Consider the following 26,756-nt stretch of genomic DNA (forward strand, 5'->3'; position numbering starts at 1 on the left):
ATTATTCTATTATACTATTATAGAATACTCGTATACATAACTTACGTCGAAGTAGACGATGATTCTCATTTACTCTTCCCAAATAGTACACAGCTTTCGCGATATTTCTGAATAAGTCAAATGACTTACCCAACCCCTTTGTTGTGATTTTTATCAACTTCCCAGTTTTATAAGTAAACCAGAAGCCTAATAATTGACAAAGAGAATTAACTTTCCTTGAAACTCGTCAAAACAATGAATGGTTTCGCCGGAATGGGGTAGCGTACGGAGAGACATTTTGTTGTCAAACTCGAAAGTTTTTTTTTAAACTGTTGTTTTCGAAACCTCATTTCAAGTTTACAGACATTTTGTAATCGTGCTTTCATTTTTATGAAAGCTTTTATTTTTCGGGCAAACTTTATAATTGTACTTACTGAGGTTTTTATTATTGACCTACATTTACAGAAATCAATTGTACTTTTTTTTTTGCTAAAAGTATACTCCGTCTTATCATAATTTTGCAGAGGCATATACGGTCAAATTACAATGTTAAATGCATGTATTCAATGCATTATTATTATGGAATATAAAATTCTAGCAACCCTCTCATCTGGTGTGTTATCTAGCTTGAGACTTTTGGTTCTCTCCACCCCATAAGCAATGAAGATGAGATATATAAGTACCCTAGATTTAGTGACCAGATGGGACATATTTTGTGTGATAAACCAGTGACCTCGCTTAAGAAGAGAATGTGACCCCAGACTCTGAGTCAAATAGTACTCGGATTATAATGAATGGTTACCAATACGATAAAAAAAAACAGTTCCCGCAGAATTCAAGATACAACATGCTAATTAAGTCGCGCAAAAATGTAGAATCTACTACTTCTAAGTATATTAACAGAGACCACCTGAAGCGGGAGAGGTCTATTAGGATCGTAGCAAATATATAGTCTCTGCCTACCCCAAATGGTGATGGTATGTATGTATATTAACTGATTTTATTTGCATTTCAACGTCCATAACTCTCGTCTGAACGGCATTATGGACGGCGCAGCCTCGGCAGAAATTCTATAAAAACATCCAGGAGAAACACTCTTAATAACAGTGAAAATCTAATTCCGTTTCCAAGAACTTCAATCAAAATTAAATTTTTAGAAAGATTTAAAGCTGGAACGTCGATATTAATCTGGATTAAGTTGTCTGAATCGAATAAAAATAAACATTAATAAGCCGGAAGCCACCGTGGCGGTCCCAGGATGAATTGGCAATCAGGTAAGTCAGTCTTCATTCCGCTCGCTAAATCGCGAACACTCTATTTTCACCTCCAGTTTCCTTCAATTTTGTGACACACGGAATTTGCGTTTGGTGAATATTTAAGGCAAGAATAATAAGAGCCTTTGTGATTGTTCAAAATTAATTTGGCGCGTAAATGCGGGTACCAAACAAGAGATACTCTCTCGATTAATTACGTCTGTGTGATTATATATGCTAAAAACGAGCTATATCTTTATAAAAGTTTTTATACGATCGGTAATGTCTAAGTCATTAATGTACACAATACAATTGTATGGGGAGTAAATAGTTACAATTTTTTTGACATGTCTTTTAAAAGATTTGTCGTTTCGATTTATTTATTGAATTCATGGAAAACAGAATAATATGCTTCATAGGTATATTCTGAATTCTATTATTAAAATCATGTATAACGAATTATTTCATTAATATTCGCCGTTTTTATACAACGTGTCCACCAAATGATAGGATCGGTGTAGCTTTACTCGTAATTTACGAGTCTGCGAATGTCGCGCGACTGCTGATTTTCCCCAGCTCCTCAAACCTCATGAAATCAGGACCTAAGTACAGTCAACAACACTGTCATCATACCTGACTGTAGTCCACATCCTTACTTCTTTGGAGAGGAGCCGGGGGTAGGTCTGTGACCACAATCCTAAAGCGAGTAAGGGGGAAACGGAACGGTCTTGCCTTCACAACCTTGCAGCCTTGAGAACCTAACCCATCTTGGATAATGGTCACATACCCTGTTGCCTAAATGTGCATCATGATGTTTCCTCGTACCCTAAAAGCGTAGTACCGGTTAGCAAGCAAACTTATATACAACTCATAAACAAGTTAAATTGAGTTAGTTCATACTACATAACCAATATCCAATATTAAGTATGTATTAGGTGCCTCTACAAGACTACTCCTTAGAGAGGTGAGGAAGCAGCCAATTACCGTCAGAAGCATGATGACTTCTATTTTAAAACATTAGAATACCAGCTATATTAAAAGTTAAATGTCTGATTGATAAAATATACTTAATAGAAATGAACAATAAACGCACAAGTTTATCTTTTTACCTGACTGTACCGAATTAGTAGACAAATTGAAACACTGTAAATTTCACTTGATTTATGAGTGGATTTTCAACCAATGAAAGTTTTCTTGGCGTTTGAATTTTAAGCAATGACAAAAATAAATAGGTATTATAAGAAATAAATGGAACAATTTGTAAAAATAGGGTATAGAATGATATCCATATTGTGATATGTGCATAATTTGTTTTTTCTGCTTTTTTCGGCCTCTCTCTGTAGCCTCTCTCTGTACATCTCTTTATTTTGCAGAGACAGATCTCGATTCGATTTTTGGTCAGGTTAATAGACACATAAACTTTATTCAGAGATAATACAGCTAATAAAATCATACAAAAACTAACGTAAGAATTTAAAAGAGAGGAGGTATTAAGCTCTTTTTTTAAGCTAAAACTTTATTAAGCTTACTTAAAATAATATTTATTTCCTCGCACAACTCACTGGCGTAGAGTACGAGAAAATAAAAAATAAATTCTCGACTTTAAATCATGCCAATGAGACGAGAAAATGTCTTGTAAATTTCAGCGCCTTTGAGTTGAAGTAAGACTTATTTGCCTCGGGGTTTGAACTAAAAAGACGCTTTTATTTAAATTTGTATTATATTTTGTTACTGTATTTTCAAGCACTTTAGATGCAATACGAATGTTGTGTTATTTATGACTAGACGAACTTACTTTGATAAATCGGTGAGGTTTCTCGGGAAGGAACCTTTTGTAATAGAGGCGAGATCATTATAATGTATTTATTTATAACACGATTGACGGTCAAATCGAAGAATGAGTTTGAGACCCTGGTTTTACGTGCTTGCGAGCAAATGGTCTTAAAACTGAAGTCGCTGCAGACCAAACGGGAAAAGATAAATGTAGGAAAGCGGTCCCTAGACCCAGAAGTACTAAGGTGGGGGGTGCAACTGGGAATGCGCAAAGAGAAAAAGAGAAAGAAAGAGGATTGATGTCCTAGTACCAGTTCTGTCTGTGTGTATATAATACTTCATATCTTCCCAAACCACGTTAGGAATATTGCTGCGATCATTTAAAAAATCCAGATATTAACGGCAAAGAGCATCATATATTTGCATAGAAACGTAAGCACGAGATAGTTACAACTACCCAGTTATTACAAATGTCAAAGCGAGCTGAGTTTCATCATAATAAGTATACTATACCATAGTAGAATATATTTCACTTGCCAACCCAATTAGTTGCCCCAAGTGTCGGCTAGGAAAGTTTGCGTTGTTAGCGCGTTATCTGCAGGACAGTTCCATGAATTGCTTATTACGCACTCTTTGTACGGTACAAGGTGGAAACTTGCAGCGAATATTGGAAAGTACGGAAATTATACAAAAAAATAATCAGAGATTTTCCACCTCATTAGTTTCGGGTTCATTTGTCTATTTCACTTACCAATAAAATATAAATGGTTATTTTGCTGGGTTTTTAATATGGCTGTTCCATATTAAAAACCCAGCAAAATACCAAAATAACCATAAGCGAAATTAATTTAATTACAGGACTATTCACAAAGAATGACAACGTAACGAAAAGAAAGTCAATTTTTAACAAATTGTTTTCACTTGATCTCGTAGTTATAATTAGTACTCCAAAGTAGCTATAAACTAGGACACAACTATGAAGCTCTAGCTGGTGACATATCTACAGAACAATTCTATGAATGTTGATTACACAATTATTTGGTACAATTTAACAACTTAGAGCGTCTAAGTGGGATGATTTACAGCAGAGTAGAATACAAAAAAAAGCGAGCGGCTAAACGTTTTTAGAAATTTTAGAGGTTATACGTACTAAAAATTGGATCAGTCCGTGAATACTTTGTTAAATATTTTTAAGCATATAAAACGATAACTTAAATACTATGGCATTTAACAGATAGACAGTGAAGATTATTGAAAGGCTAATTAAATTTAAAATAATTAAATAAAATTAAATTACGGGAAGAAATATAAGTAAAACAATCACGAATACTTCACATCTACTTACATTCACCCTTTTTTTAAACTTGGAATCAATAAGTTTTTTTTATAACTTCGAAGATAATAAAAAAAGAAATAGAAAGCCCAAATCACGTGACCCGAACCTGTTACTGGTTCAAAAGTATATTTGTTAATATATAAATTAAAAATTAATAAATTCCCACTCTCGTGTAGCCTAACACTTGTACCACCAAGCTGTTGTCGGCTTTCTGCTTATCGCATTTCCTACTCTACGATGTGGCGCGACGCACAAAGTAAGCTTATTACGTCCCAGCAGTGGGACTACGCTAATTGTCACTGTTTGACGTAACTTTGAAGACCTTGAATGTCCTTGGTAAAGTAACTAATTATGTGATCTTTCACGCAACGCTTTACAGACCTTTTTTTAGGGAAATGCTTTAAGGATTTTTTTTGTGGCATAGATGGGCAAAACCTGGTTATGTCATAGTATTCTGGATGCGTCCCATCTCCGGAGAAAGGACCGAGGTGCGCATTTCACCACGGAACTGGATTGGGTAATTAAGTCTATACACGAAGCTACTACAGTACCTACCTTTGTCATCTACACGGAAAACCTGAACGCACCCTTTCAAGACTGTTGGCTATATCTACCCCGCAAGGGATATATATTTGACTATATTCAATATGTACGCAGGAAGAAAAGCAGCTGTCTCTCCGCTACCACACCAGTATGAAAGCACATCCCACATATTACAAAATACGGCCAACGGCTCATAGATTACAAACAAAAGGATTAGATAGCCAAAAATGATTTAGTTTCCATTGCGGGTACAATAGCTAACATACAACGATATACATATGTTTAACATACAATGCTGGCCGAGTTCTTGGCAAAGGACCAATGATAGGCATCAGATGAATTAACACCTACTCTGCTTGTCAAAGAAAACAATCTCGGTAAAAATCGGGCTTTAATACAGAATTTTTAAAACTGACTGATTTACCGTTGGCCTTCTAGTCTTTTCAAAACTGTTCGCTCTGTCTTCCCCGCAAGGGATGGTGACGTGATTAAATGTATGTAAATATGTTTTCAAGACTGTTGTCTCTGTCTACCCAGCAAGGGATATAGAGGTGATTATCTGTATAAAGAATTGCGCCAGATCGAAGTTTCTTTATTTATACTACCTATAGGATTTTTAAACAATTACACTTTTGCTAATTTTATTGAGAACTTTTCTAAGAAATCTAAAGTGAAAATTTGAAAATATTTTTCAACGTAAAAATAGAGTGATCAAACGATTCAATTTGTATGAAAATCAAAAAATGCAAATTTTCCTTAATTACAGCGTCATAGAGTTTAAGTTACAGGTAACTTGATATGCGGTTGACTGTACCTAATCTACAATCAATATTTGTATCCTGCATCCCAGTATACAAAAAATATTTCTTTTTACTCAAACAAAACCTAAGTATACCTTGTTACAACTCAAAGGCGTAAAAATATTTTCCTGTTCCAAGTCTCATTGGCATAATTTGAAGACGGGGATACATTTTTATTTTCTTAGATTTTGATATAAGTTACGGAATAAATTAAATATCGTCAAACATCGTATATTTTCTAAAAACAAGGTTGGATAACTATGTATATTTTATAGACCATGGACATATGTGCTAATTTCATTTGTCAACGTAAAAATAGAGTGATCAAATGATTCAATTTGTATCAAAATCAAAATATGGAAACTAAATTCAAAATTTTAATTAAGTAGGTACTCTAAGGAACAACTTTATAATTAAAAATATTACTACACTCATCGGGCCGTAATTATAAAAACTTGAACAAAACCATGCAGTTTTCTCGTCAGAAGTCGAAGTTTGAAGCTAGTTTCTGTAATGCAGTCTGTTGTTCGTTGTTCCGTAATCCTAGAACAATGGTTATACGCGCCGAGATAAGGCTAAGTGTACACAATCAATATTTAAAAAAAAAATCTTTTTATCATGAAGCATTTAAAAAGCCTCGTCTTTCGTTCGTTAAGTTCCTACCCAACGTCTTCTCAATTCATCCGATGTATAAAGTTTATATAATATACATATGTATATGATACTAGCTGTTGCCCGCGATTTTGTTCGCCTTAAAAGGTCACTGACCCTTGACCCGATATTTTGCCCCAAAGCCAGGAATTCGGAAAAGTACATTGGGAACTTATCACGCGGGCCAAGCCACCGGCGCAACGGTGTTAATATTTATAATTATACACGTAAAGTCAATTCGAACTTGCATGAAGAGAGGTATGAATGTGGATGTAATGAAAATAGTATGCAGGAACCGTGGCTAGTCGAAAGATGTAGTCCCTGTCTACCCCTCTGGGAAAAAGGCTTTATTTTATATATTTATGAATGTTATACGAAGTCAGGGCAGATGACTTGTGCAAAAATAAATGTCATTGCGGTACTGCGGAAGAGATAAAGTTAGGAACGAATCAACCAGGCAAAGATTGCATTCACCACCATTTTAATTAAAACAACTCCTTTACAAGATTAAAAATTCCCTTTAGTTTTGCATTCAACTCGTTCTTGTCTTGCTGACCTATTATTGTGATGCCTGGACTGCAATACTTGGGTTGCTGAAACTACTGACTTATCATTATAAGTTTTCGGTTACATTCGGTTAGTCATATTTAAATTGATTATTTCAGCAAAGGTGCCCCAAACAGGTTTGTTGGCATCTCGCCTCTTAACGAAAAGGTCCCGGGTTCGATACACGGTCAGATCATGATGGAAAAAGATCAATCTCTGATTGGCCTAAGTCTTGTATGTTTATCATACATAGATACAAATAATCACGTTTGTATCCCTTGTGAGGTAGACAGAGCCAACAGTCTCGAAAAGACTGATAGGCTACTATTTGGATGTTTATCTATGTATGTAAGAATTTCTTCTTCTTAAGCATATATTCGCCCACATCTAGGCATAATAAATGAACAAAATTAATAATGTTGGTATTTATGATAAAATATTGTATCGTTGAGGTATCCTAGGATACCTACGATAGGTTAAAGCTATAACACAATTCCGCACATACTTTTGGACTCGTTCACACAGCGTGATTTGACCCGTATACATATACATATATTAAAACTATGACTTCTGACCGTCATTTGGAACAAACATTCTAAACAATGTTACCACAAGCACCCCATTCATCAGACCCTGGACACTTGATGTACGCGAACGAAACTCCTGACATATCATTTTTCAGGCACCCGCAGCCGATTTGTTTTAGGAGGTTAATATTAAAAGCGGACATGGAGCTGTTTGGGAATCGGGTTTGGTATGTGGAAATCTGGTGTTTCGAAGTGTTAAAATGATTTGTGTGAAAATAAATGTTTTGTGCGAAAATAATAAAGATGCCGTGTGGTTTCCGGCACTTTATAATAGAACCACTCCATATCTTTCCCATGGATGTCGTAAAAGGCGACTAAGTGATAGGCAGTGGGCTAGAAACCTGTCACTATCTGAATCTCAATTCCATTATAACGCCACACAGCTGAACGTGGCTTTTCAGTGTTTTCGATACTGTTGGCTTTGTCTACCCCGCATGGGGATATATGTAGACGTGACTAATAATATATACATGTATGTATTGAATCAAATAATTAAAGCAGGTCAACCAATCAAGTATACAGGGAAATGAATGTAAATATAAATGTTGGCAAGAGAAAAGCGTAGTCGTTTTAGCAGAAACGTAGGTCACATATTTATCCCTTATGTGTAGACAGAGCCAACAAACTCGTAAAAAAAAATTATAATCCATTAATGATCGACCTACTGTTTACAAATGCTTATAATAAAATACATAAGTTCCTTAACAAACGTCTTATTAAGGAATCAACCCGTCCGGCCTTCCAAGTTGGAGCGCGATTGACCTCTATCAACTTAATCACTTGATAAGACATCAAGGGTCGAAGTTTAAATTACAATTTGAGGAAACATTAATCATAAGGAAATTTGGAAACAGGTGGTTGACTGGTTAACAAAAAATGTAGAAAGACACTTGCTTATTAGTAGCTTTATTGTTAAGTTGCTGTTGAGAGAATATTGAAAAATTGAAAGATATCGCTTAACGTTTATTAGCTAAGTTCGTTCCACAAGACTCAAGAGTTTAAAGTTTTTATCTCTGCCACCTCAACTTATCAGTTTATTGTTCTAATATGTTAAGAACCATACGTTGAACATACATACATCTCTTACGAGGTAGACAGAGCTAGCAATCTTAAAGAAACTGAAAGGCCACGTTCAGCTGTATTGATATTGAAATATTATCATGTTGCTAGCTTTAAAATCATGTAATATTCAGTAGTACCATTCTTTGGGAAACATCTATCTAACAATTTGTACAGAAATGAGAGCCACAATCATGAGATCATAAATTCAGTAACCCTTCCGCGTTGGTACCATGACGCGAGTGTACCATAAGATAAGAAGTGTTACATAAATGAAAGCCTACTCCGTTGAATTGTAAGTCGGTTTTGAGACAGTGTGCATGGTGTGGGGAATGTTTCAGCGACGTTTTATTGTAAATTATCGATGAAACACAAGAATTTCTTTTTAAACTTCCAACTCCATTTGCATTCAATGTTTAACAAGTATTGAGGACAATGTGACACGGTACTCGTAAAAGCTACTTGTAGGAAGGCAAGGCGTAATTATAAGAAAAGATATATTCTGTTTATTATATATATGATATATATGACAGACAATGTTATAATTTTTTACAATATTTTTTATTGTTTGTCAGTAAATTAGTATTACAGCTTGTCAGTCCTAAAAAGTAAACTCATAGTTTTCAAGAAACAAGTTAATTTTGTGTGTCAAAATTAGAAGAAATGTAATAATATTAAAACGCTATTATTTTTCTTTACTGGACTAAATATTTACTCTTATCGATACAAAGCATTCCCATCTCTAGATCTTACGTAACTTCTAAATGGCTCGGGCGAATCCCGGGTGTCGTACTATCAATCATACAGTACCTTCAGATATTATTGGGTAATTCTAGAGGGCAATGAGTGCTTCAAATTGTTTGTACGACTTCAAGGTTCTCATTATATTATCTGTATACGCCTGGCGAGTGACGCCCGCCATTTTAGAATGGAAGGACTTTAAAGTATCTTTCCCATGGAGTTCGAAAAAGCTACTTTGAAAGACACATAGTATATTCATCAGACCATCTAGTGCAGATATTACGGTGGTCCAATATGGGTAAGGTTCCCCTGCAAAGGTTTTGGAGGTATGACGGTCACTGCATGTAAGAACCTAACAAACCCAATCCAAGACCATGATCAGAAGGCGAACTCCGGACTCCTGAGAGGTGATGATGTAACCAGATGAATGCTAGGTGTAAGAACTCTGTCTGCCGTAGTTGTATAGTGTTATATCTGGAGAGTACAAAAACATCCACTTATAACTTCGCCCTAGGAGGGGGTAAGTCAAGTTAAAGTCAGGTCACGTTCCCATCTGAAACCCGTGGCTCTGTCGAAAGGGAACCTTACCCAGGTTGATCATGATACTTGAACTATATGATTATTTATACATATTCATATTCACGTCTTGATCCCTTAAAGGATACTCAGTTAACCAGCAGTCTTGAAAGCGTATAGTTTAATTGAAGAGAATTGGAAGATGAGAATACGCAAGAAAATTCACAAGTCATAATTTCACAAATTATAGTAGAAGAAGAAGGTCTGCAATTTTTTTGTAACGAATAAAATCAAATCGATACGATCCGGTAGGATCGATTTTAATGATAACAATGGTTTTAGCACAGGGTATTTCTTTTCCTGGAAAAACTTAGGGCTGCAATCCGAAATAATTAATTATTTGGATCCTGACCCGAAATCCTAACCCGGCTGTGGGCAAGGTTTGGAAATCATGAGTAAAAGACAGATTATCCGATCAGTACAGTTAATCCATGCATAATATTATGTTCATTCATAGTTCAAAATATATGGAACGTGTAATCTTAATCTTATCTCGTGTAAAGGTAAATGACACATCTGTAATAGGAGTATATTGCACTATAGGTAGCTTTCCGCCTATTACACGGTGCTAGATTTTAAAAAATATTTTAATGATCTGTTGTCTTGAAAATTGAAAGTTTCTTTAAAATAAGCATGTTGTGATTTAATTAGCTAGCTTTTAAGCTTTGAATCGACATAAGACAATAATTCTATAAAAGATTTGAAAATATTTTGAACCATTAATAAATTAACTGACCAGATGATCAAGTCAATAAAAAAATTTAATGCAGCAGTATGGTGTCGATAAAATGTCAGTGGAATAGATTTTGACATACATACAAACATAAAATCACGCCTCTTTCCCGGAGGGGTAGGCAGAGACTACCTCTTTCCACTTGCCACGATCTCTGCATTTGATCTCTCTCAGTTTTTGACATTTTGTGTTCAATTACTATGGTGACAAAAACTACTCTTTTAACAGACTATCGACAACCATATTGGCATTTACTTTTGGTACTTTCAACAACCCTAACTTCCAATTCGTTCAAAGTATTCATACTAAAACACGCCTCCTTTAAAAAAAAACTTATTCAAATTAACTTCTAAGTTATAATATACTAACCCTTCGGTAACACACTCCATGATGATAATATTTGATAACATACTTACTCTGTGTGTGTCCACCATGTTTACAGTTGTTATATTTGTAAATAAATGTGAAAACATTGAAATGTTTTATATAATACAATATTTACTCAAGTTCAGTTTATACATCGACCTGGTGTTACGAATCGGTGTGACAGGCAGTCACTATCCTGAGGATCTCACGGCTGTTTCAAGTCGGATACGACACCCACTCTCAATGAGTTATTGTGAAGCCTGCAAAAAATATGGCATTCCGATCTCACGTGCGTTAAAAGTAACGGAATTTTACTATTCGAATGTGTTACAAACATTTATGTATTGTTAAGGCATCAATCTAGCTATCTTATCTTACACTTAGATCTGGTAGTTAATAAAAAACGTATGTGTGCCTGCTGATTCGCTTCCCGCGAAAATTGTAAAAGTCAGTCAAAGGAAATTATTAGTAAGCGATTTAGGGTCAATTCCAGGTTGGCTGGAAGGGCTCTCACTAAGGGATAAGCCCCGCCCATGGGCTATAATATTTCATATTTTTAATATGCTTAAAAGTTAGTTACCTACTAACTTTCTTTGTACATACATAAAATCACGGTCCTTTCCTGGAGTGGTAGGCAGTCACTAATTACCTAATCCTGGTTTTAGTGCAGTCAAAGATTATATATTTGCAGACAGAAGCTGAAGCTTTAACCATTCTGCAAACATTCAACAAACCTACAGTCCTCAGAACCTGGCTTTCATACGTACACTCTAACGCAATTTCCATCCATTGGAATAGTCCATAGTATTTCCATAAATGCATAATGCAGCGGCAACGGACGCGGGGACCGTTATCAAATTATAGACGTCATTAATGATCGTCCTTTGCGATGTATATTGCTTCATTCGTTGCTACGGATACACATGAGAAAATAATTAGAAAGAATTATTACGTTATAATTAAATTAAAAACTAAATATATGAAACAAAACTTTTTAACATCATACACCATTTTTTCAACGAGGAACGTAGTCACAGCCTTTTCAAAAGACTGTTGGCTCTGTTTGCCCCGTTTAATGTATGCATGTATAATAATTTATATACTAAATACTTTATCACTATCCCAGTAACTTTTTTTTTGAGGGGGAAGCCAGGATCCGCTTGTAACCACAAGAACCAGACGTGGAAAGTGAGGTAATAACTTCAGACAGACTCCCTCTGAAACCAGATCTAGTGGGACACTAAGGGAATTTGTAGGTAGTCAAGAAAGGGCGCTCTCTGATAGCAATCACGAAAATAGCGAACCCCTCCCTTAATATTCTCCTTGTATGACCAGAAAGGTTGGCAGAGCAATGGGTGGTGGTGACTTACCGCCAATCTGTGGCCTTCCATAAAGAACCCTATTCAGTTTCGATTATGGTTCAACTTTGTAAACTGAGCAGCAAGTTTCCCCGAAGTGACGACCCCAGACGGCAGACAATGCAATTAGCAACACTGTTAAAAAAATTAAAATAAAAGTATATGTTAAGCGGACCCCAAAGTGAACGACAGATACAACAATTGGAAAAACTTAAAATGGAAAAGCATTTTAATATAATAAAAACAATCCCTATTTATGCCGTGTGGTTTCCGGCACCAATACAAAAAAGAATAGGGACACTCCATCTCTTTTCAATGGATGTCGCAAAAGGCGACAAAAGGATAGGCTTACAAACTTGGGATTCTTTATAGGCGATGGGCTAGCAACCTGTCACTATTTGAATCTCAATTCTATCATTAAGCCAAATAGCTGAACGTTGCCATTCAGTCTTTTCAAGACTAGTAGCTCTGTCTACCCCGCAAGGGATATAGACGTGACCATATGTATGTATGTAGGTATCCCTATTTATACCTACGCCAGAGTTCAACTAACCACTAGGCAACAAGTTAGCAACATAATTTCCGTTTTAATCGCCACAAATGCAAAGGCTGAATAATTACTAGCCGCATCGTGTATTTACAGCTATTTCATTGTACAAACGTATCCATTTGATTGCTAAATCAATTAGGTACGTGATAGATTTTTCAGTAGGTTTTATTTCTTAGTTAGATTGAAATATCTTTTTCCTTATGAGGAAAGTCGAGACTAACCTTACATTATACAAACACATGTGCCGTGTGATTCCCGGCACCAATATGAAAAAGTATAGGACCACTCCATCTCTTTCCCATGGATATCGTAAAAGGCGAATAAGGCTTATAAACTTGGGATTTTTCTTTTAGACCATGTGGTAGCAACCTGTCATTAAGCCAAGCAGCTGTGCGTAGCCTATCAATCTTTTCAAGACTGTTGGCTCTGTCTACCCCGCAAGGGAAATATGTATACAAACACATAAAATCACGCCTCTTTACCGAAGAGGTAGACTATATATTTTTACTTGCTCCGATCCCTGTATATATATTACTTTCGCTTCATCCACATTTCTATCTTCATACCTTTCCTATTTAACCCAAAAACAGTGGCCGATTAACCGATGACTTTGAATGATTTTGGTCGACGGTGCTTAAGGTATTAAAAGCAATCAAGATGGCATAATTTGTTAAATGCAAAAACATACCAAAACATAATTATGCAATCTAACTTTGTAAGTGACAAATCTATCGCCTACATAACCCAGACATCAACATAACGCGAACAATCGCGAACGATTCTCCATCATTCGACCTAAATGGCTTAATCGTCATAATTTCAAGACAATGATAATTATTTTAATGATATATCATGCGCCAGTATTTATCGCCACACCATTGTTCAAAGCGGAACATCTGTTAGATAATTCTATTCTAACGTGTCAAGTCTAAGAGCTGAGAATTTGTGTGAACGTGTCATTTTATAAAGACTAAAACCGTTTCAGAAGAAGACAAACTGAATATTTTATATTTAATATAAAAGAAATTGAAATAAAACAATGCTGAAGGTGAATCTCAAACTTTTTAGTCTAGTCTTTTTATTCGTTTTTCAAATGACATTCTTTTAAAAGACTCAAAGAAAACAAGCATAGGTAAAAACATTTTCCGATTGTCGTAATTAATACACTTCATAACACACCAGAAGAACTAAAAAAATACACAGAAATTAATGGACGACAAAATCTAGCGATATTTTCTTACTTAAAATAAGGTATTAAATTGCCCGTATGAAAAAAAAACAAATTGCGATGATTTTCTGTGCAATAAACTTTCCTGACACTATCTCTTATACTAAACTGCTCGACATAACTCCATTCAACGTAATAGTGATGTGACAGTGACGCAAAACGTAACTCAGCGTAACTATGTAACGTAATGTTACAATGTATAAAAGCACGTTTGCATGACATCTGAATCACAAGCGTAACGAAAAATTAAAAGCATATTAGATTGACTGTGCTTGTGTAAAGTTATTTAATTTTTTTCCATCATCCAGCAAATCAGCATCATCATTCCAGCAAAGAAAATATGCCTACCAATGGCTTCTAAGTCTAGGGCACATTGTAAAGACTGACAGACGTTTTTACTTGAAATTATTGTTCAGGTGATAGATAAGTAGTAACTTGCAACGATTTCTTTATGTGAATTCCATTGTCAAATCATAGATACACGTGGCATTTATGGTTCGTAATTTTTGGATATTAGATATATACCGTAGAAGACGAGATATTATGTGTGTCTGTGTATATTTTTCAAACTATCTTTGCAGATTTCGCATTTATAAAGTGTTAACGGACAAATAACGATCATTAAATATTTCTTTGGCTATAATCTCTTAAAAATTACGGAACTGCACGTATTAATTCAAGGATACACATACAAAACGCAATCTGAATACAAACTGCCCTTGTCCACACATTGTCCGTGATAAATCTAGTCTGTATGTAAATTATAACAGTATATCTCATAAACTCTTTAGTCTTGTGGCAGACAGCCAAGTGCACGCTCGATTGCTGTGCCCAGCCAACAGAAGAATGTCTTGTCAAAGTATTTATCAATTTTGAGACAACAATATAAACCACTAAAGACTACATTCCCGTGAGAAAAAATGGTTTTACATATATACGTATACATATAGTTACGTCTATAACCCTTGCGGAGTAGACAAAACCAGCAGTCTTAAAAGACTGAAAGGCCAGCTTCATTATAACTTAATGATGGCATTGTAATTCAAATTGTGCCAGGTTGCTAGCCCATCGACTACATGAGGAAACCCAAGTTTATAAGCCTTTACCTTAGTCACATTTTACGACATCCATGGGAAAGATATGCAGTGGCTATGAGGATAAGTGAGCTGCTAGATTAGGTCAATCAGGGATATTTGTAATACAAAGATGAATTTTGCATTGGGAACGGACACAACCAAACGTATCTCGTCTATATATTTTACGAGGCTGACAGAGCCAATAGTCATAGGGCTCACGGCCATGTTTAGCTTAGGATTCAGAGGATTTCAGGGCGATATCAAAAGAAAACATATACTAAGTACTTAATATTGTGAAATGTATAACTTATCTACAAAAACTAATAAACAACTACTACAACGTTAGCAAAAAAGTATAAAACATTACCTACTTATCTACAGTTTTATAGTTTTACCTAGATATACTTATACATATATCACCAAAAACCAAGTAGATTTATATATGTAAATACGTTCCGTTCGAACTCCTTTCGAAAACTTAGTAACGTTCATACGAAAAGTTCCAGTCAATAGAAGTATATCAAGTGAGACTTCAAGTCTTCAACTACGGTTTGTAAAAGCTCCGCGATGCAAGGAATATTTAACTTGCCGAAGATTGAAATGAAGCGATATATGAAACTCTAACTCGTGTATGTTGCTTTATAAATTCTTTTCCTAGGAGAGGAATAAAGTTGAAAACTTTATTTCAAGCTCCTTTTAAACAAACCCTTACAATGCAGTAAAAATTTATAACTTCGAAATGTTAAAAAACAAGGTTTCAAAATTCTACTTTTTTCGCCTCCTCATGTATACTATAAACATAATATAATCTAAAAGATTGAATGGATTTGAGATTCAAATAGTTACAGCTGCTAGCCCATCACCCAAAAGAAGAATCGCCTTTTACGACATCCATGGAAAAGAGAAGGAGTGGTTCTATTTTTTTATTGTTGCCGGGAACCACACGACACATTTACAACATCCATGTACAATATGGGTAGGTATATACGCATTAAATGCGTTCATCCACAATCCCAAAGGAACTTTACATAGAAATCTCAGTTTCCTTCGCTTTATAATTTTGTCTGTACTGACAGACTAGCTACTATAATGATGAATGTGAATCAAGCAAAAGAAGTAACCAAACATCGTTGAAAAGATGTAAATTTTGTCTTTATTTCCTGTTAATGTTTTAAGCCTTGAGTTTAAAAATCCTTTTCAAATTATACGCTTAAAAATGGTTTTGCAAATATTTTACGTCACGGAATTTTTGATACACGTCGTCACGGAAAATGATTATTGATATTATATAAAAAGTATAACAACTTGAAAAATATAGGCTACTCAAATATAAAAATTAAACTACCAACAATGCACTCTTTCATAACACATACCTACTTTGTAAACAGATAAGTACTTATATATTTGACAAACACAATTCATTCTAAGCAAATACGAGGCAAAAATTCGTTTTATCGAAGTTTACAGATGTTCATGAAATTTTGTAAGCATTCCTAAGCATTCGAACTTTTTATATCTTAAACCGATGCCCTTTCGTCGACGGGTTGTGGACCGGCAGTCAAAATAAAACTAAAACATACATACACACTTATGATTACAAATGTATTCCTTGCGGGGTAGTCAGAGCCAACAGTCTTGAAAAGATTGATAAGCCGCAGCTGAATTGAGATTCATATAGGTATGTAGTGACAGGTTGCTAGCCCGTCGCCTTAAAGAAGAATCCCAAGTTCATATTGTTAGTTTTAAAGCCTAAAAACTAAAACAAAGAGGAAAAGCATTCATATCACAATTTATAACTAAACAGTTATGAGTACCTTAAGCTAAATGTAAAAAAAAATCGAAGACAAGACCGTAGGATAAAAGTTAATGCCGTAACCATTGGATCATTATGGCATACCTATGTAAGCACCTTTTATACGGCGAGCCATTTAACCGATATTTTCGGACTGTTTGGTAAATCATGATCAATGATCTCTTAATAATATTGGGTAAGTCTGATTTTTCACGAAGCGACTGCCATCTGACCTCCACAACTTTTCCAGTAGTACCTATGTGATAATATATAAGTGTCTACAATGTAAATATAGTCTTTATGTCTGTAATGGTAGCATCATCGTTTAAACCATTGGGACGTTAGATTAAGATCAGTCAGGGTAAACGACCAGCTCAGCTCAGAGGGCTTATTCACTAACGTTGTTAAATCATTATATCTCCTCACTCTCGGGTAACCTTAGACATTGAAAAAGTGAGGAGATACGACTTATGTTTTATCAACTCTCTCTCCTCTTTGCGTGTTCCCAATTGCACCCTCCGCCACTGTGCTTCATGGACTTACCCAAATTGGATTATTGTTCCGCATCTATTTGCATGAATGTGCAGGTTTCTTTACGATGTTTTCCCCGTAATAGCACCAATTAGCATTTAAACTAATTTACATAACTCAGAAAAGGGTCATTGGTATAGTAGGCCACATAAAAAAGTATAACACCAGCGATAACTCTACTATATGCAGGTGGTGGCACTGTACATGACCGTGATAGGATTTGAACCTGTGCCTCATTTTGCGTTACACATTTTTATTCGCAAATCGCGACTATCGACGCTTTATCTTATCAACATACATACATACTCAAATCATGCCCCTTTCCTGGAGGGGCAGGCGGAGACTACATCTTTTCACGTTTGTCAACGTTCGTGAATAATCCCGCAGGTCAGTTTGCGCCGCCTCGAAGCGGTCAGGGTTGAATTCTGCCGTTGCGGATGTGGGTTACGAGTTATGAGCCATTGCGGCCGCATACGCAATATATCGAGGCGATATTAAACTGGCCAGAATAATGGAATCTCCACAAGCTAGGACCTATGTGTCGATACGTTAGCAACAAGCGTCACACTTTTACCTAAACTTAGTTTTAAGTAATTTATTTGACGTCAACCAATATTGTTTAACCATACGTTTTGACAATTATTATGCGATACGAAGTATCCTATAATAAATAATAAAAATTTTGAATTTCGAATTACCTTCATAGTGTAAGTATGTAATGTACTTACTATATTAATATAGACTGTTTACTTTTATGGGTCTATTGTACCTACATTTATTGTTAATTAGCGATCCGCCCGGGCTTCACACAAGTAGCATTAATACATGTAAACATTCCTCTTGAATCATTCTATCTATAAAAAAAACTGCATCAAAATCTATTGTGTAGTTTTAAAGATCTAAGCATACTTACAGATACAGGCATAGGGACACACGCGTGAAGCGACTTTGCTTTATACTATGTAGTGATGAATTAGAAATATAAATCTTAAAACATTGAGCTATCTAGCTGTTTGTGACCTTGTTGAAGAAACTTGAGATTTTTCGTGTCTAGCTTTTAGCTCTTTTTGCCCTCTAATGGACAAAGACTCGATATATGTACCTAGTTATGTAGAATGCAGATTAATCTGAAAGATAAGAATACTTTTCTTTATATGAGTTCCCTGAAGTCTGAAACAGAATAAAATGCATTTTTTTTTTTTACTTCTTAAGCATCTGCTAATGTTTGGGTAATATAGAAATGTGTAATTTATGATCTAGTTTTTGCAAACGAAGCCGTAGACTCGTAAGAAAACATGACTAGCCTTGCTTCTGTGCCGTTCGCTTTGCTAGTTTCGCAAACCAATTGTTTGAGCGGGCTCCAATTCTATAGAAGTATTCACAGCTTTTATACAAGCGATAAGATTGGATTGTTGAGTATGTGCTCAATTGAAGACATAGAATTAAACATCTATAGAATTGGCTTAGTGATTTTTTTGCCATACGACTTTTATGGTATTTATTTTTCATAGGAGCGCACGAGGATTCTTTACGAAGAAGAGAAAACCTCTAACATTGAATCGGCCCAATACTGCATTTTTATTAATTTTGATCATAAAGATTATTAATTAGGTACTGTTTTCTGAGATACACTAAGGTGGGAAATAACTATTAAGTTGAATATATATTAGAAGTTACCTCCGTCGATTATCGATATGACTAACACACTCTAAACGGAAACCTGTCCCCATTACCAAAAGTAAGTTATCTAAACAATGGTCTCAGCTGAAGGAAGTTTAGTCATGTTTCACCTTGAGCCTAAGAACCGTTGGCTAATGTTTGTAATATTAAGACTTGGCCCTAGATGAAATACCTACAGCGAAGAGTTGATCATTGCTGATATGGTACACGAGTATATATCTATACATATATGACCAGAAGCAGATTAAAAAATAAATAATTGAGGCGTTTTGAGCGTTTTAACAATAAGGAAATGTGGTCGAATCGAATACCCGCAATTAAATTGCGAGATGCGCATGCAGTCACAAGTTCAAATCCCACCTTGGGTTAGGTTCCCCTACATAGGTTGTGGTAGACAGACGGGAGTCGCTTCGTGTAAAAAATTGACTTATCAATCCAGAATCTATACTAATATTATAAAGCTGACGAGTTTGTTTGTTTGAACGCGCTGATCTCAGGAACTACTGGTTCGATTTGAAAAAATATTTTTGTGTTGAATAGACCATTTATCGAGGAAGGCTTTAGGCTACATTACATCACGCTGCAACTATAAGGAGTAAAGAACTAATGGATAATTTGAAGAAAACGGGCAAAACTATTCACCTTGTGGGCTTCAATGATGCCCAAAATAACTATTCCACGCGGACGGAGTCGTAGGCACAGCTAGTCATAAATAAAAGGCTTCGGGTTGCTCTCTAGAGAAGTGAGAATGTTACCGGGAACATACGTTTTCAATAAATCACAAAATTAGTTAAAAAATGTAGCTAAATCTGTTTAGTTTGATGTTGCAGTTAAAACTGAAAATGTCATGAATACTAAAGTTAGTTGGTTAGGTCACTCATACCTCGAGAACTGTTTGTGGAAAGTAGATTTACAAAGGATAAATGACGTCATTAAATTTATATATTCATGTCGAATATACATACATAAATATATAATCACGTCTATACCCCTTGCGGGGTAGACAGAAACAACAATCTGATAGGCCACGTACAGCTGTTGTTTGGCTCAATGATAGAATTGAGATTCATATAGTGACAGGTGCTAGACCATTGCCTAAGAGAAGAATCCCAAGTTTACAATACCACTATACTATTCCTTAGTCGCCTTTAACGTCATCCACGTTAATGAGATAGAGTGGTCCTATTCTTTTATCTTTTGATGCCAGGAATCACACGGCACCGTCAATTATACATATTTGAGTATAACTATTAATATACAATTAGCCTCAAATCATTGATGATGGAATTCTGATTAACATAGTGACAAGTCATCGTCTTAAAGAAGAATCCCAAGTTTATTTGGCTCAGTCATCGGCATTAAAAATCTGTACAGAATAAACTGCGAGACCCCGCCATATAATCAAATGTTGTTACCTCTTTATAATAGCATTACATTGAATGGTTATTTAAAACAATGAGAACAAAGGTGCATTTGGCGCAAGGCCGAACAACGGAAGTTGTGTTTGTTTTGTACATAGTGTAACCAAAACTATTCCTAAGACCATTGTGGAAACACTGCGCTGGAGAATTGCACGGCGGTAAAATGTAAAAAAGAATAGGAACACTCCAGGAGTTGTAAAAGGCGACTAAGGGATAGGCTTATACTCGTAAACTTGGGATTCTTCTTTTAGGCGATGGACTAGCAACCTGTCATTATTTGAATCTCAATTCTATCATTAAGCCGAACAGCTGAACGCGGCCTATCAGTCTTTTCAAGACTGTTGGCTCCGTATATTCCGCAGGGATATAGACGTGACCATATGCATGTATGTATGTATGTTAAATAAAATGTAAAGAAAAGATTTCATTCGTTTGCCTCTTTTATATTGGTAACAAACAGCATATTATTTTAAAAACATTTTTTACAGTCTTTTATAATCTCTGACTACCCTTCCCGCGGGAAAGTAAATTTACTTGCTTATGTGTTTTAAAAATGATATTTGCCTATCTTTGCTTTGTTTGTGGTCTTAATTTTTTTGTAATTATTACAGTTGGAAACAAGATTAAAATAAAAATATAACCATCAAAAATGTAATAATGTTTTTTTTTTATTTTTGCCAATCAATAAGTTAATTCCGACATTTTGTACAAAGCAGCTGTTTTCCCGCGCAATCGATTCTAATTTCTAGCATAAAGCTTTTCATGTTTTTGAATAAAAGATGAACAGGAGAGTGCACTTTGGTAATAGTCATCAGCTCAGCATTCGTTTTGACGAAAATAAGACCACAAATTTCCAGATTTATCGGGCAAACACTGGATTTATCCGATTACGTCCAGTTATCGGGAGTCCAGATCCATTGTTAGCTTTGTTAGTAGCTGTTCGTAAGAAAATATAATCTAAGAGAAATATCTAACAATATAAGCATACATTAAAACGAAATTCAAATTTAAATTATTAATAAACTAAACCCTTTTTGGGAAAAAGGAGTAAGAATTATGTACTGAGTATATCTATAAAAATAGAACTCAAACTAAAGATAAATTTAGTACAAGTGCACTTCTTATTTTTCTATTCACTGAGATAGATAAATGCTTATTATGGTCATCCCTTCTCCTTGTGAGAAGAGGCTTTTTGCATGTACACATTATTTACATATTAACTCAACTGTACAGCTTATTATGTTGATTTTAAGGTGTTTCCTGAAGTATCTCCCACATAAGTACATTTATGACCAGACCTATTTATGTATAACCAAATTTCTATGGTAGCACACGAGCACTCTACTCTTTTGAAAGCAAAATGATTTTTCAAATCGCAATAAAATTGCCGGAGATATGCCATAACATACATAAAAAGGTCGAATTAAGAACCTCCTTTTTTGAAGTCGCTTAAAAAAGGGAGTCATATTTTTCTACATCAGGTGTGAACTTTTTTATGGCGATTTTTCTTCAGTCTCTATGCGTGTTTGCAAATTTTCTATAAAGTTCCATACGGTCTCGGTCTGGGCTTATAATTGGATTTAGGACAGCTCTCATCCATGAACCACTGTTCCACTGTGTAATTTGAATGAGACATAAAGAGAGCTTAAACTTATGATTGATTAAATCACGTGAAAGATTTATAAACTTGGGATTATTTTTATTTGATTCTATCGTGAAGCCGCACAGCTGATGTGACCTTTCAGACTTTTGGAGTCTGTTGGCTCTGTCTTCCCCGTAAGGGATAAATTCGTGATTAAATGTACGCAAATATGTTATGATTTCAATAATAGGACCACTCCATCTCTTTCCCATGGATGTCGTAAAAGGCGACATAGGGATAGGCTTACAAACTTGGGATTCTTTTTTAGGCGATGGGCTAGCAACCTGTCACTATTTGAATCTCAATTCTATTACTAAGCCAAATAGCTGAACGAGGCCATTCAGTCTTTTCAAGACTGGTGGCTCTGTCTACCCCGCAAGGGATATAGATGTGACCATATGTATGTATGTTGCAATAATAAAGTGAAATTTAATTAATTACGTACATTTAAAATTGAGTGCATTATGTGGCTAACCAAATAGCATTAAGAAGATGCACAGATGCACTTCAGTTCGGGCTCGTTTAAATTCCCCGACTGGCTGTGGTCGCCAGCCTCCTTTGTTACAGTAATCCAACTAAAATGCTCACTATTTAGAGAAAATGTACGAAGTTAAACTCAGTTTTTAACTCCCATGCCGAAAAAGGAAGGTAGGCAAGGTGAAGGGATTTTAGCGAGTTACGATGAAATGATGAAGTGATATTTTCAAATTGATTTGAAGGAAGCGACGTTTATAATACAAAAAAAAAATACTAAGGATGAAAACTTTGAAATACAGTAATTTATATCTTACATTTTAAAAAGTTACGGAGGTGGGTAGGAAAACTCAATTATTTAGCATTAATTAGCTTTTATGGTTGATTTAGAATTAATTATCTGAGTATTAATTTTCGTATGACAAATATTTAATTAAAGGCTATATAATAAACAAAAGAACTTCGTTCAACAATGACATATGCAGAATTTATAAAACTGTGCCGCAGCGCAGATGTCATAATATAATAGAAGCTTGCAAAAACAAGAGTAGTAAATGACGCGTGCATTTATTTTGCAGGAGGTAAAAGTGAAAGGGTACAATTCCGACTCACCGGGGCATCAGTTGCGACACGAAAATCATGCAGAATTGCACATTAATTGTGATGTCTGCTCATTACAGTTTACGAAACATCATTATTAGATTGGGTCTTATTTGATTTGTTTCATGCTTATAGAAAATTAACAAGCAAAACCGCGGGTAGGTAAACGCTAGTGCTATATTTGTCATATTTAAGACAATGATTGCTCAGATTTTTAATTATTTGTATGCTCTTATGCGATGGGCTTGCAGCCTGTCAATATTTAAATCTTAATTCCATCATTCAGCCGTACAGCTTAACGAGGCCTTTCAGTCTTTTCAAGACTGGGCTCTACGTCTCACCTGTAAGTGAGAGACGTATTTTTTTTGTCCGCCTGTGTCCCATGGCAAGATGTGTGTTGTTGGGAAAAAGACGATTAAGAAACGACGATAGGAATTAGACTTTTTATTTTTTGTCGTTATCGTGTGATTCAATTTTCACTTGTGTGTTGCAGATCCAATAACAGAAGACTTTGAGGGCATCAATGAAAAAGACATCCGAATTGAATTTACATATGGAAAGAGGTGCAAAAATGACTTCGAACGTCTAAGTCTTTTAACTTCATTATTTCGCAGGTATTTAATGGGAATGGTATAATAATGGTTACTTCATGGGATAAGTTAATCATTTCGGTTTATCTACATAACTTACTTCTAATGTGTACATTATAAAATTATAATTATAACAACAACAAGTTTTTGTTTTTAATTAAGAGTAAGTGTATGTTTATTGATTTTGTTTTCTAACAGAAACTCTGTTCGGAGCCCACTTATGACGTAAGTTCTTCAAACCAAAGAGTGGTTGCCACGCGGTCGGATGGCCTTCTACAGCAAATTGTAAACTACACCCTTTAGTTACAGAAATAAAGGTTACAATTGAATAAATATAACTTGTATGATACCAGAAGCTTATATTCTCGGAGTGACACACGATATAGTGAGTCATGTAATCCGTTTATAAATCAGGTATGTATTAATTAGTGTAAAAAGAAGCATATAATCACGCCTTTATCGAGGGATAGGTAGAACCTACATCATTCCACATACCTCGATCCCTTTATTCTCTTTTGCTTCATTCAAATTTTTTGAAAATAGTCATTTAAGGTACATGGCCGAGATGGGATTCGAACCTGTGCCTTTCTGCGCATTAGGCATTTTAACCAGGCACCATACCAATTCGACCACCGGCGCTCCAAATACCGACGTTCCCGGTCATAATCTTCCTGTATTACTGCTTAGTCAATGAGCTATCATTCATTCTTATTTTTCTTGCCGTTATTAGGTACGTAATGATAAGTTATGTGAAAATAGGAATGTTGTGAAATAAGATATGATATTATCTTTTGGTGCCGTGTGGTTCCTGGCACCAATAGAAAAAGAATAGGACCACTCCATCTCGCTCCCATGGATGTCGTAAAAGGCGACTGAAGGATAGGCTTATAAACTTGGGATTCTTCTTTTAGGCGATGGGCTAGCAACCTGTCACTATTTGGATCTCAATTCTATCTTAAAGCCAAATTGTTGAACGTAGCCTATCAGTCTTTTCGAGACTGTTGGCTCTGTCTTCCCCGCAAGGGACATAGACGTGATTATATGTATGTATGTATTATCTTTTCATTCTTACATTGTTCCTTATACTAAAAATGATTGCGTTTAATAAGTAAAAATATCGTGGTGTTTGTCTCGATTGTGTTTCTGTCTTTATTTCACGTTATTCAATTCACCCTTTTCAATATTCATAATTAAACTTTATTTACAAATTATATATGCACCTACTTACAAATTATTTATTAATTTACAATTCATGTACCCATAAAAAAAGGAATATGTATAGGAAACACTAAAATTAAGAAAAAACAAGGTATATGCGGTATGAAATTTGAAAAAATACGTTCGACTTGAGCACCTCCTCCTGCTTTGAAGTCGGTTAAAAAATACCAATACAAATACGTTCAAACAACAGGTGATTTTCAAAACCGATAGTAAGTTCTTTCAACTCAACATTTGCTCTTATAAAATAAATAATATGTTAAAACAATATTTAATCAATAAAACGTTATATTATTAACTCGTTATTATTGAAAACAAACAATAGCTATGAGCACAGCTGTTTATCAGTCTACGGAAGTTAAATGTCATTATTATCATGTTTTCCTGTCTACACCACAACTAACACCATAAACTTCCATTACGTCATATGTATAAGTCCTCTCTCATCAAAAACTAAAGCTTTTACATAAAAAGAAACAAGATCTATTTCGTAATTTTCAATCTACGAGCTCACCTGAGTCAGCACGCCAACCGATCGATAACCCACGTGTTGACACCACACCTCTATTCGGCGTCCTTATAAAAAATAAAGTAAACCAAACTTATACGCCAAAACAGCAAAACACAACGTCCCAATCCCAAATAGTTCTCAATCTTCACAAAGCAATGAAATAACACCGAACGTTATGCGTGTAACACCGAATTCCCACCCGGCGTTTTCCCGGTCAAAATAAAGGAACGAAAACGTGGAAACAAAAGGAAAACAAAGAAGAAGGAGGGTTATTACAGCGTCTTGTTACTATCCAACAGTATAATCGTAGTTTTTATTAAACAAACACGGATTTTGTGCTGAAATATCGGCATACAATGCAACGTACTGTTATTATTCGTACTGCGGCAAATCGACACGGCATTCGCGTCGATGGCGCGGGCAATACTGAGTACAGTGCCTGAATAAAAAAAAAACAACATAACCGGCCGAGTAGCGTGGTCCTACACAGCGGGTGTTAAGCGGGAAAACGCAACGGGAAAATTGTATACGTCTCTTTCCCACGCATTGTCTGAGCTAGTTTCAGGGGATTTTCCATTTCCCTCGTTGGGCTGCTTTGGAACCGAGTCATCTAGTGTTGTGCTCCTATCCGGATAAGTGCCGGTTTAATAAACACGGCAATATCTACGTGCATAATAAGTCTGCATGCTTGAGCTTCTACTTGCGAATTGTGTAACTTGAGTCTAGGAGTTAGGTGCTAATTTGAAGATAATATAGGTGTAAGTGTTTCTTACTAAGAATGTAGGTACTTTGGTTAATTAATTTAATTGTAAAAGTATCCCTAGGTAATCCCTAGATTCTAGATATGTAGGTTAAAACAAGGATTGTATTCTAGGCTACCGCTCCCACCTATTAAAAAAGAGGAAATCGGTACTTCTTGATGAAATAACATACATACATACATACAATCACGTTTTGCTGGGTAGACAGAGCCAACCGTCTTGAAAAGACTGATAGGTCACGTTCAGCTGTTTGGGTTAATGATAGAATGGAGATTCAAATAGTGACAGGTTGTAGGCACATCGCCTTAAAGAAGAATGCCAAGTTTATAAGCCTATCCCTTAGTCGCCTTTTATGACATCCATGGGAACTAGATGGAGTGG

At 35.4% G+C, this 26,756-nt stretch overlaps 1 protein-coding gene across 9 annotated transcripts in view; it reads right to left on the reverse strand.

Annotated features, from left to right (window-relative positions):
- Positions 1-26,016, reverse strand: part of LOC106135600 (brain tumor protein) — a 342,528-nt gene extending 316,512 nt beyond the window's left edge. For 8 of the 9 annotated variants that reach the window (XM_060950287.1, XM_060950286.1, XM_060950280.1 and 5 more), the window contains exon 1: positions 25,618-26,016. The gene's annotated coding sequence lies outside the window, so the exon portion shown is untranslated. The remainder of the gene's footprint in view (positions 1-25,617) is intronic. The other variant, XM_060950288.1, reaches the window with a different exon arrangement.
- Between the last annotated feature and the right edge of the window lie 740 nt (positions 26,017-26,756).

Source organism: Amyelois transitella, chromosome 21 (assembly GCF_032362555.1).
Source record: "Amyelois transitella isolate CPQ chromosome 21, ilAmyTran1.1, whole genome shotgun sequence".
Taxonomy (NCBI): domain Eukaryota; kingdom Metazoa; phylum Arthropoda; class Insecta; order Lepidoptera; family Pyralidae; genus Amyelois; species Amyelois transitella.